This window comes from Triticum dicoccoides, chromosome 7B (assembly GCF_002162155.2).
Source record: "Triticum dicoccoides isolate Atlit2015 ecotype Zavitan chromosome 7B, WEW_v2.0, whole genome shotgun sequence".
NCBI classification, from domain to species: domain Eukaryota; kingdom Viridiplantae; phylum Streptophyta; class Magnoliopsida; order Poales; family Poaceae; genus Triticum; species Triticum dicoccoides.
This window is the reverse complement of record NC_041393.1, coordinates 628,903,071-628,919,580: the sequence shown is the minus strand read 5'-3', so window position 1 is coordinate 628,919,580 and position 16,510 is coordinate 628,903,071.

The following is a 16,510-nucleotide window of genomic DNA, read 5'->3' as shown; positions in this document are numbered from 1 at the left end:
ACAAGGGCTTTATAGAGCCTGTCTTCACCAGTAATGTAAGTTTGTCCTTCTCAAGCCTTCAAACTTTGTTGTGTATAGTTGGTTAGGCATGACTGCAACAGTTGTTTATTTTTTGTGTTTGCATCAAATTGCATGTTTAAAGTTTATTATGTAGTTCATAAACAAAAGTTTGTCCTTCTCAATTTAAGTTTTCAGTTGTACAACCAAGTTCCTTCTTCATACCATGTAAATTAAACTATACAGAGCAAGTGATCTTCTTGTGATCTTCTTTTGCACTGCATGTATGCTTCTGTTCTTCATCCTTAATCCTGTGGTGTGGTGAACCTACCCACTACAGCATAATGTCATATTCTGCAATGTCTTAACTATGAACAATGTCATATCATTCTACTATTATTTAAACCGTCTCTTTATTTTCCAATCTAAAATGGGATAAATTGACAGCGCACTAACCATTGATACTTATGAGTTCTTGATCTGTAATTCAGTGGTGGCGTGAAGCTGCCAACTCCTTCACAATGTCATTTCCTGCCATGTCTTGACCTGAACAATACCATATTGTGTTAATGCAATTTTAAACTATGTCACTTTATTCGTCAGTAAGAAATGTGATGAACTGTCAGCACTGATACTTTTATGTGCAAAACATGTCATCTGTCTCCTTGTTTATCTTTCAGAGTGACGAAGATATAAGTGTTGAACAAGCGCAGTCTCATCAGCTTGCTCAGCTGCTTGCGCTGCAGCTCCCCAGCAGGGCTAACCTTTCTTGAACTCTATTGAAGTGTTGTCGGTTTCGTATATTATTTTGTCGGCGTGTTTATTTGCATTGGTGGCAATCTTTGATGCCTAGTGTATGTAATCTGCTGTCTGCTTGTGTCTTATTATCATATTGGCAAACTTTGATGCCCAGTGGATGTAATATGTCGTAATTTCTTTATTGTATAGTCTAGGTTTCTTCTTATTCACGATGTTGCAGTTATTTTACTGTATATATATCATGTCTTCGCAGTAAACTGGCCAAACTGTAAAATTACGGTACATAATCGGTCCATCATGCAATCACGATGTATGATCCGTATCATGGGCCCCGTCATCTTGGTCCGTTAAAAGGCCAAAAGTAAACTGGACAACTAGTAGATTCGGTCATTTAATAGGCCGAGTAACCCCCGGCCCTCTTTTCGCAAGAAAAATCAATGGGCTTTTAGGAGGCCGAGAAGTAGGTTGGGCCTGAAACGTGCTGAACAGCTCATGGGCCGACAGCAGCCCGCAATGGACCCCGACCCATGATTGTCTCGGTCCTTGTTTGGCCCAATTAGATATCGTCTGGGAGAAGGCCGGATGCAAACCAGGCCGTATTTAGGCCCAACTATATGACGGGCTTTTAACAGGCCGAATTAATATAGGGCCGAAATGTTAAACGGGCCCTTAACAGGCCAAAACTAATATCAGGCCGAATTACTAAATGGGCCTTTAGCAAGTGGGCCCAAAAGCATAGCGTCCAGTTGACGGGCCAAATCTGATATGGGCCATAGTTTAGCCCAAAGCCTCTTAAAGGGCCGGACCTGATCTGGGCCGTAATTTGGCCCTGAACAGGATATGCTTTTAACAGGTCGGATCTCATATGGGCCATTATTAGGCCCTGAACGTGGCAGGCCATTAATGGACCGGATAAAATATGGGCCGACATTTGGCCCAAAACATGGCAGCCAGTTAATGGGCCGAGCTACTGGGGTCCTCAAAATCTTGTGGGCCCACAGCTGGGCCAGCCCATTAATGTCGGCAAAATCTCTTGGGAGTTTAGCTGGGCCGGCCCATTATGATCCGCGGGAATCTTGTGGGCCTTTACCTGGGCCAGCCCATTATGGCACACAAAAATCTTGTGGGCCTTTACCTGGGCCGGCCATTATGGCCCACAAAATCTTGTGGGCCTTTAGCTGGGCCAGCCCATTATGGTCCGCAAAATCTCGTGGGCCTTTAGCTGGGCCGGCCCATTATGGTCTGCTAAATCTTGTGGTCCTTTAGTTGGGCCGGCCCATTTAAACTTGATGGGCTGATCCACGTGTCAACATATCATAGGCGCGTCTCGCCCATTGGATGAGTGACACCTGTGCCAGCGCGGAGCTGACACGTGTCTCCTCCAGCCAATGATGATTTTACACGTGGAAAATCCACATTGGTCGAGGCTGTTAACGGGTTATCGGATCCAAAACCCGACCCGATAGCTTAACGGTGTTCCGTTACGATGGATGCCACGTGTCGGTCACCCTTGACGAAAGCACTTCTGTGACGCACGATTTATTGTCATGGAAGTGGACACTTCCGTGATGATAATTTTGGTAATGTCATGGAACACTTCTACGACAGCACAGGTATGACTATCTTGATTCTGTCATAAAATCATCATGGATGTACATGCATGACAAAACACGTGACCTATTGTGACAAACACGTATCATCGGAAGTGTATTTTTTTGTAGTGAACCCCTTTATTGCGTTGGGTGCAAGTTGTTGATTGTTTGTGCAGGTATTCGGTGACTTGTGCGTTATCTCCTACTGGATTGATACCTTGGTTCTCAAATTGAGGGAAATACTTAATCTAGTTTGTTGCATCACCCTTTCCTCTTCGAGGGAAAAACCAACGCAAACTCAAGAGATAGCATGGGCACAACCCACCTGGGCGCGCCTGGTGTCTTGTGCCCACCAGGTTCACCTTCATGGTAGTTTCTTATTTTCCTAATTTTCTAAAATTCCAAAACTGACAAAAAATAGTTTTGCTGATTTTTCGGAGTCCGTTTACTGATCGTATCACGTACCTACCTTTTTTCATGATTCTGGAGTGTTCCAGAAGGTTTCTTGGTGTCTTGTGTCCACCAGTCACCTTCCTGGTAGTTTCATATTTTCCTAATTTTCTAAATATTCCAAAATAGACAAAAATATTTTTGCTGATTTTTCAGAGTCCGTTTACTGATCATATCACATACCTCCCTTTTTTCACGATTCTGGAGCATTCCGGGAGGTTTCTTTTATGTGTTCTTCAGATGCCATAGTTTGGATAATATTGCTTTCAATATTAATGTGCATACCTAAGATATAATACTTTAATCATTGCCCATTATTTATTTTGATAGCTCCAGATCGATAAACCTCCTCGATAATGAGGGTCCTTCCCATTTGGAGAGGAGTTTTGCTGCAAAGAATCTAATACGAGAGTTGTACAAAAGAACATATTCTCCAACCTTAAACTCACTCTTTTGGATTCTATGAGCTAATATCAAATAACCTCTTTTCGCCAGCAAGTTTAAAATCATAGTTGAGTTATTTAATTGCCCAATATGCTTTACGTTCTAACTCAAGAGGCAAATGACAAGCTTTTCCATAAACCATTTTATAAGGAGACATACCCATAGGATTTTTAATATGCTATCCTATAAGCCCAAAGTGCATCATCTAATTTCTTAGACCAATTCTTCCGGGACCTATTGTGTAAAATTAATTTTATTTCTCTATTGCTAAGTTCAACTTGACCACTAGACTGAGGATGATAGGGTGATGCAATTATACGATTAACATCATATTTGACAAGCATTTTACGGAAAGCAGCATGAATAAAATGTGAACCACCATCATTCATTAAATATCTCAGAACTCCAAACCTTGGGAAAATAACTTCCTTAAGCATTTTAATAGAGGTGTTGTGATCAGCACTACTGGTTAGAATAGCTTCTACCCACTTAGTTACATAATCAACGGCAACCAAAATATGAGTATACCCATTAGAGGAAGGAAAAGATCCCATTAAATCAAATTCCCAAACATCAAATGGTTCGACAGCAAGTGAATAATTCATAGGCATTTCTTGATGCTTACCGATTTTACCTATTCTTTGACATTCATCACAAGATAAGACGAACTTACGGGCATCCTTGAAGAGAGTAGGCCAATAAAACCCATATTGCAATACCTTGTGAGCAGTTCTGTCTCCCGCATGATGTCCTCTATAAGCTTTGGAGTGACATTTCCGTAGGATCTGTCCCTGTTCATGCTCAGGTACACAACGTCTAATAATACCATCTACTCCTTTATAAAAATGTGGGTCATCCCAAAAGTAATGTCTTAAATCATAGAAGAAATTTTTTTATTTTGTTGGTATGTAAAGCTAGGTGGTATGTAGTTAGCAACAATATAATTATCACAGTCAGCATACCAAGGTGTATTGTTCGAAACATTTATTGCAGCTAACCGTTCATCAGGGAAACTATCATTAATAGGTTGTGGGTCATCAAGAATATTTTCAAGCCTAGATAAGTTATCAGCCACAGGGTTCTCCGCTCCTTTTCTATCAGTGATATGCAAATCAAATTCTTGTAGTAGAAGAACCCACCTATTGAGTGTAGGTTTAGCATCTTTCTTTTCCATAAGAAATTGTATAGCAGCATGATCGATGTGAACAGTCACTTTGGAATCAACAATGTAGGACCAAAATTTATGACAAGCAAACACCACTACTAAGAATTCTTTTTCAGTAGTAGCATAATTTTGTTGAGCATTATCTAAGGTTTTACTAGCATAGTGGATAACATTTAGTTTCTTATGAACTCTTTGTCCTAGAACAACACCAACATCATAATCAATAGCATCACACATAATTTCAAAAGGCAAGTTCCAATCAGGTGGTTGAACAATAGGTGTAGAAATTAAGGCTTTCTTTAGTGTTTCGAACGCTTCCAAACAAACATCATCAAAAACAAAAGGGATATCTTTTTGCAAAAGATTTATAAGAGGCCTAGAGAGTTTAGAGAAGTCTTTGATAAATTTCCTATAGAAACCAGCATGACCAAGGAAACTATGAATACCTTTGATATCTTTAGGACATGGCGTTTTCTCAATTGCATCTACCTTGGCTTTGTCCACCTCAATACCTCTACCAGAATTTTTATGGCCCAAAACAATACCTTCGTTAACCATAAAGTGGCACTTCCCCAATTCAAGACAAGATTTGTTTGCTCACATCTCTGCAAAACTCGATCAAGATTGCTTAAACAATCATCAAAAGACATCTCATAAACTAAAAAGTCATCCATGAAAACCTCAATAATCTTTTCACAAAAAATCAGAGAATATAGCAGTCATACATCTTTGAAAGGTAGCTGGTGCATTGCATAAACCAAAAGGCATACATCTATAAGCATAAGTTCCAAAAGGACAAGTAGAAGTGGTCTTTTCTTGATCAGGTTGAGAAACGGGTATTTATGAAAAACTAGAATATCCATCAAGTAAGCAAAATTTTGTGTGCTTATATAATCTTTCTAGCATTTGATCAATACAAGGCAGAGGGTAATGATCTTTTCTAGTTGCTTTGTTTAATTTTATAAAATCAATTGCCATTCTATAGCCTTTGACAATTCTTTATGGAATAAGTTCATTCTTATCATTAGGAACAACAGTAATACCTCCCTTCTTGGGAACACAATTAACAGGACTTACCCATCTACTATCAGCTATAGGATAGATTATACCTGCTTCCAAAAGTTTCAATATTTCTGTTCTTATCACATCTGTCATCTTCGGATTTAACCGACTTTGGTGATCAACAACGGGTTTAGCATCAGGTTCCATATTAATCTTGTGCTGGCATAGAGTAGGATTAATGCCCTTAAGATCATCAAGAGTATATCCAATAGCAGCTCGGTGCTTCCTTAGAACTTTCATTAATCTTTCTTCTTCATGTTGTGAAAGGTTAGCACTAATAATAACAGGATATATCTTTTTCTCATCAAGATAAGCATATTTTAAAGTGTCTGGCAGTTGTTTTAATTCAAACACAGGATCACCTTTAGGTGGAGGAGGACCTCCTAGAGTTTTAATAGGCAGATTGTGTTTAAGCAGAGGTTGTTGTTCGAACAAGATTTTATCTATTTCATTTCTTTCATGTATATGCAAATGATTTTCATGGTCTAGCAAATATTGTTCTAAAGGATGAGTAGGAGGCATAGCAATAGAAGCAAGACCAATTATTTCATCCTTACTAGGCAATTATTTATTATGATGCTTTCTCCTAAACTTAGAAAAATTAAACTCATGAGATTCATCACCAAAACTAACACCAAAAATTTGTTTCTCACAATCTATTTTAGCATTAATGGTATTCAAGAAAAGGTCTACAAAAGATAATGGGATAAAAGTCATCTTGTGGGGAACCAAGAACAAGAAAATCAGTAGGGTATTTTATTTTCCCACACAAAACTTCAACATCTCTAACAATTCTAATTGGTGATATAGTATCTCTATTGGCAAGCTTAATAGTAACATCTATGTCTTCTATTTCAGCAGGTGCTATATCATTCATAATTTCTTGATATAAGGTAAAAGGAATAGCACTCACGCTAGCACCTATGTCACATAAACCATGATAACAGTGATCTCCTATCTTAACAGAGACAGCAGGCATGCCAACAACAGGTCTATGTTTATCTTTTTCATCAGGTTTGGCAATTCTAGCAGCTTCATCACAGAACTAAATAACATGCCCATCAATATTATCGACCAATAGATCTTTAACCATAGCAACACTATGTTCTATTTTGATTTGTTCAGCTGGTTTAGGTGTTCTAATATGATTTTTGTTGACCACAGTTGAAACTTTAGCATGTTACTTCATCCTAATAGGAAAATGTAGTTTTTCAATATAAGCAGTGGGAACAACCGGATCAACATTATAAATGATAGTTTCATCTCTAGCTTTTATCAGTTATTTAATTTCTTATTTAATTAGTGGGTGATATGTGAACCACTTCTCTTTAGGAAGATCAACATGAGTAGCAAAATATACACAAAAGGAAGCTACTATCTCAAAGTCAAGTCCATATTTTGTGCTAAACTTTTGAAAAGCATCGGTATTCATAAAAGATTTAACACAATCAAACTTAAGGTTTGTACCTGACTCCTTACCTTCGTCGAGTTCCCAATCTTGAGAGTTGCATTTAACTCTTTCCAATAAACCCATATAAATTCAATAGTCTTCTTCATAAAAGAACCAGTACAAGAACTGACGAGCATGGATCGATCATTACGAGAAAGCCGAGCATAGAATTTTTGAATAAAATTTTTTCTTGGAAACTCATGATTGGGGCATGAATATAACATTGACTTAAGCCTCCCCCAAGACTGAGTGATAATTTCTCCTTCACGAGGCCAAAAGTTATATATATAATTCCGATCACGATGAACCAGATGCATAGGCTAATTTTTTTGATGGAATTCCAATTTCAACTTATTCCAGTTCCAAGATCTAATATCATCGCATAGCCTATACCATGTCAATGCCTTTCCCTTCAAACACAAAGGGAAGACCTTATTCTTAGCTTCATCTCCGGGTACCCTGCAAGCTTAAACAATCCACAAATTTCATCCACATATATCAAGTGCTTATCAAGATGTTCGGTTCCATCTCCTGCATAAGGATTAGCTAGCAGTTTTTCTACCTTACCCGAAGGAATTTCATATTCAGTATTTTTAGTAGGTGCATTAGGTAGAGGGGTAACTAATTGTGGTCCCGGTTGAGGTGTAAATACCCCGAACAAACCCCTCAAAGGATTGTTTTCCATAGTAACAAGTAACAATAAATTTCAGCATGTAGTAATAATTTCTCCTTACCAATTTCCACTTATCAAGAGAGCTTCACTCCCAGGCAACGGCACCAGAAAAGAGCCTTGATGACCCACAAGTATATGGGATCAATTTTATCCTTGTCAAACCCAACGAGGAGTAGAAGAAAATGACAAGTGGTTTTCAGCAAGGTAATGTCTGCAAGTGCTGAAATTGTAAGTAACAGAGTAGTTTGATAACAAGATAATTTGTAACGAGCAACTAACGGTAGTAGTAAAAAAAGTGCAACAAGGTAGCCCAATCCTTTTGAGGTAAAGGACAGGCCAAACCAGTCTCCTATGATAAGCAAAGTGTTCTTGAGGGTACACGGGAATTTCATCAAGTCACTTTTATCATGTTGGTTCGATTCATGTTTGCTACTTTGATAATTTGGTATGTGGGTGGACCGGTGCTTAGGTGTTTTTCTTACTTGAATAAACCACCCACTTATGATTAACCCCCTCGCAAACATCCACAACCACCAAAAATGTATTAAGAATAAATTCTAACCATAGCATTAAACTTTCGGATCCAATCGGTCCCTTACGGAATAGCGCATAAACTAGGGTTTAAGCTTATGTCACTCTCGCAACCCATCATCTAATAACTACTCCACAATGTGTTACCTTGGGCCCAAATATGGTGAAGTGTCATGTAGTCGACATTCACACGACACCACTAAGGGAATCACAACATACATATCATCAAAATATCGAACACATATAAGTTCACATGATTTCTCCCGTGACCTCAAGAACAAAAGTAACTACTCACAAATGATAATCATGCTCAAGATCAGAGGGGTATTTAATAGCATAATGGATCTGAACATATAATCTTCCACCAAATAAACCATATAGTAATCAACTACAAGATGTAATCAACACTACTAGTCACCCACAAGCACCAATCTATAGTTCCGGTACAAAGATTGAACACAAGAGATGAACTAGGGTTTGAGAGGAGATTTTGTTGTTGAAGATGTTGATGGATATTGCCCTCCCCAAGATGGGAGAGTTGTTGGTGATGATGATGACGATTATTTCCCCCTCCGAGAGGGAAGTTCTCCCGGCTGAATTGCTCCGCTTGAGGGCAAAAGTGCTCCTGCCCAAGTTCAGCCTCGAGACCATGGCACTACGTCCCGAAAGTCCTCTCTTTATTTTTTTTCTAGGTCAAAATGACTTATATACCAAAAGAGGGGCATCGGAGGTGGGACGAGGGGAGCACAACCCACCAGGGCGCGCCTGGGCTCCCTAGCGCGCCTAGGTGGGTTGTGCCCACCTCATGGGGCCCCTCTAGTACTTATTTGCTCCAATAATTCTCATTTATTCAATAAAAAATCCTCATGAAGTTTCAGCTCATTTGGAGTTGTGCAGAATGGGTAGCCTGACGTAGCTTTTTCAGGTCCAGATTTCCAGCTGCCGGAATTCTTCCCTTTGTGTGTACCTTACATATTATCAGAGAAAAGGCATTAGAATTACTTCAAAAGGCATTATTATGCAATAAAACAACATAAATAGCGGTAGGTAAACATGATGCAAATTGGACGTATCTGTGTGGCTCATTCCTGCAACTCTCGGCTCGTTGTGGCGAGGCATGGCGAGACGGGTGGCGGAGTAGGAGCGTGCGGGAACCACTTCTCTTCTCAAGCTCCAATAGCATGTGGAAGAGAATCCCTTATAAGAGGTCCAACTCCTCTCGAACTAGTAATGTGAGACTAAACTTCCCACCACACCCATTGCCATGAAATCAACATGGGCGCTTGTAGATTTTCTGAAATTGTTAGATGGGCCCAAGGCCCACCCTATATTTCGGCAATCACTTAACAGATCTCAAGGGCCCATTATATCCTCTGTTCCAAACACTATTTTGATATACCGGTATTTCCGTGGAGACTGGTTAACATTGAACCCCATCTAGAGCAAGTAGCTACACATTTTCACAACTGAACAATGGACTATGCCTTGAATTGTTAGTTTGGAGTAAAGAAGTTTCACCAAATGTCTTACTAGTAGTAGACTTCCGAAAGTTGACCCCTCGGGTGGAGCATATTAGTCACACTACTGGCCTGGTCATGAGCTTGCTACAGATCACCCCAATCTCAAAGACTGTGACCATAATCGGGCACATACAGGTGCGTTCCTCCAGAGATCGCTCTGTAGGATAGCATCTTGCTCATATAAGCTTTGGAACATATTAAGAGAGTAGTCAACCTACCATACAATTTCTGAGAGCATTGTATCTCCAACTGAGTGGGTTAGTAAAGTTACTCTCCTTAGTTCACCATTAGCTTGTTTTTAGCAGGTCCTACTACACGGGATTTCCGATCACGTAGGTTGGTTTACCACCATGGCAACTCATGTGGTTCTCATACACATCTCCCTCGATGAATTATCTATCACAACACGCGATAGCCCTTTTAGTAACGGGATCTGTCAAATTCTTAGCCGTTTGGATATAATCCAACGCATTCACTTCGGAGTTTCTTAAATGTACTCCATCTTTCAGTCTCATTCTTATATGTTTGTTGGACTTCATGTTGTCCTTTGAACTCTTTACTTTGAGGGGAGCGTCCTAGTATAACAACTAATTGCAATGCATAATTTGGGCAGTTTTTTGAATTTTTTTCAAACTTTCTTTGAGAATTGTGAAAACAAATTAACAATAAGCAAAGTTTGAAATTCTGATGTTTTCTTAAAATAATGGGACAAATTTTAGAATTTCAAAAAATAAGATTAAAATCGCAAACATTTTACAACAATAACAATTTTTGAAATTCTTGAACATTTGCTGAAGAAGCGAATATTTATTGAATTTTGAAAACAATTTTTTTAATGCAAACAATTTTTGAAAAGCCCAAACGTTTTTTGAAATTCCCAAAACAATTAAAAAATCAAACATTTATAGAATTTTGAGAACAATATTTGATAATGGGAACATTTTTCGAATTGTTGAATGATTTTTGAACAGCACGAACATTTTTCTAAAACATGAACTATATTTAAATTTGTGAGACACTTTTTAAAATTCTGAACAATTTTTTTATAATGGGAACATTTTGGAATTGTTGAACAATATTTCAGAAGCACTAACATTTTTTGAAATTATCTACATTTTTTGAAAATGCGAACATCATTTGAAAACAGGGACAGTTTTAAATATTCTGCACAGTTTTTAAAATACACGAACATTTCTAAATTCCTGTCCATTTTCTGAAATTATGAATTAAAATATGATACGTGAACATATTTGAATTTTCGATTTTATTTTAAAACATGAACTTTTTTGAAAGTTTACAGTCTTTTTAGAAATTATACAACAATTCTAAAAAACACGAACATTTTTGAAAAAAATCTAAACTTTGCTTTTCATTTGCGAAAAATCTTATGTTTTTGTAAAACGGCGAACATGTTATGAAAAAGAGAAATAAACTTGAAAAAGGAAAGGAAAGAAAAAACAAGGAAAATGAAAAGGAAACAAAAACAAAAAAAGAAAAAGGAAAAGAAACAGAAAGTGGAAAAAGTGGAAAACCAGTAAAAGAAAAAAACCAATAAATGATATCACTCATGGAACCTTTCACAACACCGAAGTGGGCAGTTTGTATTCTATCTACAAAAGTGGGCCGGCCCAAAGCGTCGCTCGCCCTGTGCGAAGCGCCAGTAATTTGCGGCAATGAGCGAGCGATAGGAAATTCCCGCCTGAACTCCCTGTAGACCAGGGATCGATCCCTGGTTCTCCCTTTCTTCTCTTCTCTTTTTTACTTCAATAAATTAGCTCGCAAATTGGACCGGCCCAGCTACCATAAAACCTTCAGAGAGACATCCCGCAGCGATCGCTTAATGCGAGAAATAGTTGCTGCATGCAACCGGCGCTTAGAAATAGCCTCTTTTGAAGTTGGCCGATCCAAAAAAAAAATGGCGCTACTCTTCTCTGGTTCGCAGCACAATGCCATTCTGGTTGGCCCATGACCCATGTCTATCCAGCCCAATATGTCGTCAGAACTCGGAAATCCAACTCGGTGCCCAAGCTCATCTGCTCCCGTTCAAAAACAAAATCAAAATAAATACTAGAAAAAATCAAAAAATAATAATTTATTTTATGTGGTAGATAATTTGATGCGTGAGGCCTGCTCCAAATTTCAACTAATTTGTACATCTGAGCAGCTCTCGACAAAAAAGAAAAAATCGGGTCAGAACAATGCGTGAACAGTAAACTATTTTACAGACCCTAAATTTGTCTTTTCACCGAGAACTGCTCAGATGTCCAAATGAGGTAAAATTTGAAGCGAACCTCACGCATCAAATTATCTACCACCCAAAAAAATGGATTTTTTGAATTTTTCTGGTATTTGCTTTTTCTTTTTTGAGCACTGGTGCAGATGAGCCCGAGAGCAAAAACTCCACATCCATCAGAACTGGTCTATATTTCTGAGACCCTACATTAGGAGAAAGGTGTGGCTGCTCCCGGGTGTAGGTGCACCCGCATGAACAGTACACATGAAAAAAAATATAAAACAAGAAAGAAAAAATCGGAAATTTTTTGACATCAAACTAGATCAATAGTTTTAGCTTTCTGCAAAATTCCGTGACCAAATAACATTTGAGGAGCCCTCGGCCAAAAAAAACAAATCACTCCTCAAAAGTGAACAAAACTTTGAACATAGATTTATTTATTTATTTTTTGGCCAAGGGCCCCTTGAATGTTTTTTGGTCAAGAAAAATTGCAAGAAACTAAAACTTTTGATCTAGTTTGTTGCCCCAAAATTTCAGATTTTTTCGATTTTGTTTTTTGTTTTTTTTTCAAGTGTACTATTCACGCGGGGTAGGTGCACCCGGGAGTAGAAAATCCAGTCTCATCGCTAGCCGCGTTGCTACTACTACCACGTACATCAGCCGTTGTTCATCTCTACAATCCATCCATCCATCCATCTAGTCTGCTTCACGTGAACATCCACAAGATCCATTACGTGAGCCGAGCTGTCCGAGTCACCCGCACCGCCAGCACGCGCGCGTCACTCCGGCCGCGCGCCAGCCACGATGGTGTCCACCGGCCCATCCACCGCCGCCTCTGCCGTCCCGCCGCCGGCGCCCTCCAGCACGGCTTCTGGCGTGACTCCGCCGCCGAAGTCCTACGGCGCAGCCCTGTCGTCGTACGGAGCGGCCGGTACCTATGACGTGTTCGGCGTCGCCCCGCCAGCCCGTCCCGACTTGCCGCCCGGCACGGCTCCGCTGCTCCCGCTGGCATACGTCACCGCCTCACCGCCGGCGCTCTCCGGCCAGTCCGTCGTCGCCTCGCCGCCGGCGCCAACTCTATCCGTCGACCCCTTGCTGTTGCACGGGTCATACGACGTGCCCGTGTATGGGGCTCCAGCGTACTGGTGGGGGTCGTCAGCAGGCCGGCAGGCTTTTCCGGCGGGCCATCCGGCCTACCCGGCACCGCAGTCGCAACCAGGGCTGCTTCCTATACCATCTGGAGAGTACCCACCGCCGCTGCCGAGCGGTGGCTTCGGCCTCCCCATGGCGTCTCCGTCCCCGTCGCCGGCGCCCTGGGACCCGGTGCTCCTTCCTGCACTGCATGTCGCTCCTACGCCGAACAACTGCACCGGAGGTGATGATTGGTACATGGACACGGGGGCTACGGCTCACATGTTTGCTCATCCTGATAATCTTGCCTCCTTCACTCCCGTCACCACCGACCGCCGCATCATTGTCGGCGACGATTCCACAATTCCTATCACACATGTCGGGCACACTTCTTTTCCTTCTAATTCCATGCCTATTACTTTGTCTAGCATACTTGTGTCACCTCATCTTATTAAGAACCTTGTTTCAGTTCGTCGTTTAACTCGTAAAAATCCTGTTACTGTTGAATTTGACGAGCTTGGGTTTTGTGTCAAGGATGGTCGAACAAGGATGGTACTTCACCGATGTGACAGCCTCGACGAGCTCTATCCGGTGCACTCGCCGTCCACCTCCACCACCACACCGGTTGCTCTCTCTGCCGGCGTCGATCTCTGGCACGCTCGTTTGGGTCATCCCAACCCCGACACACTTCGTCATATTCTTAGGAGTTTCAGTTCCAGTTGTCATAAGATAGAGGATCACACCTGGCATGCCTGTCGTGTCGGCAAACATGTTCGCCTCCCGTTTAATAACTCCACCACCATAGCTTCTTTTCCTTTTCAATTGATTCATAGCGATGTGTGGACCTCTTCGGTTCCTAGTAATTTGGGCTATTTATATTATCTGGTTATCCTTGATGATTATTCTTATTATGTGTGGACTTTTCCTTTACGCAGAAAGTCGGATGCACTCTCCACTTTGACGGCTTTTTACTCCTATGTCAGCACACAGTTTGGGCGTCCCATCCTTGCTCTTCAGACTGACAATGGAAAAGAGTTCGACAACCTTGCTTTCCGCACTTTTCTGTAGCACCACGGCACAATTTTTCGTCTCACATGCCCGTATACTTCCCAGCAGAACGGTCGAGCCGAACGCGTCCTTCGCACTCTGAACGACTGCGTTCGCACGCTCCTGTTCCATGCTAATGTGCCGCCTCGTTTCTGGCCGGACGTCCTCGCCACTGCTTCTCTTCTCCTTAACCTTCGCCCTTGCCGCCCACGGTGGAACTATGCACCTCACCATCTTCTCTTCGGTACGCCCCCGTCTTATGATGGCTTGCGTATTTTCGGGGTGCCTTTGCTATCCTAGCATTGCGGACTCCACTCCTCACAAACTTGCACCTTGTTCTGTCGCTTGCATTTTCATCGGCTACCCCTCCAACTCCAAGGGATATCGGTGCTACGATCTCGTCTCCCACCGTGTGTTCACTTCCCGGCACGTTTACTTTGATGAGCATGTGTTTTAGTTTCATCAGGTACCCCCGGTTGTTCCTCCCGCCACCAGTTATGCGGGCTCCTCGACGCCTCTCCCAAGGCGCTCGCGCGCCTCTCTTGGCCTGCCCCCTGGCTTTGAGGCGCGCCCCCCGCATGCGGCGCCTCCTACAGCCGCGGCGCTGGCGCCCCCGACGTTGGCGCCCCCGACGTTGGCGCCTGCGGCCCCCTCGGCGCCCCTGACGCCCGCGGCCCCCTCGGAGCCCTCGTCCGCGGCCCCCTCGGCGCCCCTGACGCCCGCGGCCCCCTCGGCGCCCTCGTCCATGGCCCACCCGGCGCCCGCGGCCCCCTCAACGACCCCGGCGCCCGCGGCCCCCTCAGCGCCCGCGGCACCCGCGGTCCCCCCAGCGCTTGTGGACGGTCCGGTCACCCGCGCTCGTATGGGCGCTTTTCGCCCGAGTTCGCGCTACGCCTCGGATGACTACGTCCATTCGGCGTCCACCTCTGAGCCATCGCCGTTACCGTCCTCCGTTCGAGCCGCTCTTCGTGACCCGCTCTGGATGGCTGCGATGCAAGAGGAGTTTGACGCCCTGTTGCGTAACCGGACGTGGCAGCTTGTTCCCCGTCCCTGGCACGCCAACGTGATTACCGGGAAGTGGGTCTTTAAACACAAGCTCCATCCTGATGGTACCCTTGATCGCTACAAAGCGCGATGGGTCGTTCGTGGTTTCCGACAACGTGCTGGCATCGACTTCACCGATACCTTCGCTCCAATCGTCAAACCCGGCACGATACGCACGGTTCTCCACCTTGCGGTCTCCCGTGCTTGGCCGGTGCACCAGATGGACGTCTCCAACGCCTTCCTCCATGGTCACCTCGAGGAGCAGGTCTATTGCCAGCAGCCCGCCGGGTTTGTGGACCAGGCGCTTCCCGACCACGTGTGCCTGCTTTCGCGGTCCTTGTACGGACTCAAGCAGGCTCCGCGCGCTTGGTACCAGCGCATCGCGGCGTTTCTCCACCAGCTTGGGTTCCGCTCTACCCGCTCGGATGCCTCGCTCTTCGTCTATCATCAGGGCTCTGACACGGCCTACTTGCTGCTCTATGTCGATGACATCATCCTGACGGCATGTACGGCTGGTCTCCTCAGTCAGCTCACGGCTCGTCTTCGCGCTGAGTTCGCCATCAAGGACTTGGGTCCTTTGCAGTACTTCCTCGGTGTCGAGGTGGTGCGCCGTCCGGATGGCTTCTTCCTTCATCAGTGGAAGTACGCTCACGAGCTCCTGGAGTGCGCTGGCATGCTTAACTGCAAGCCCGCCGCTACACCTGTTGATACGAAGGCCAAGCTTTCTGCCACGGATGGTTCTACTGCTTCGGATGCCCCTTTCTATCGGTCTATCGTTGGTGCCCTCCAGTACCTCACTCTGACTCGACCGGAGATCCAGTATGCCGTGCAGCAGGTGTGTCTTCATATGCATGCTCCTCGAGACGTTCACTGGGCTGCCGTCAAGCGGATTCTCCGCTATATCTGTGGCACTATGGATCTTGGCGTCATGCTCCACGCCTCCGCTGACACCGCCCTCACCGCCTACTCCGATGCAGACTGGGCGGGCTGCCCTGACACTCGTCGCTCCACTTCGGGCTATTGTGTCTACCTTGGACCCTCACTTATCTCGTGGTCGTCCAAGCGGCAACCTACGGTCTCTCGTTCCAGTGCTGAGGCTGAGTATCGTGCGGTTGCCAACGCCGTCGCGGAGTGTTCGTGGCTTTGCCAGCTGCTTGAGGAGCTCTCTTGCCCTGTTGACCGTGCCACGGTGGTCTACTGTGATAACATCTCGGCGGTCTACCTCTCCGCTAACCCGGTGCATCATCGACGGACCAAGCACATTGAGTTGGATATTCATTTTGTCGGGAACAGGTGGCCCTTGGTCATATTCGTGTTTTACACGTCCCTACTTCCCAACAATTTGCCGATATCATGACCAAGGGCTTGCTTACGGCGTCATTTGAGGAGTTTCGGTCCAGTCTTTGCGTCAG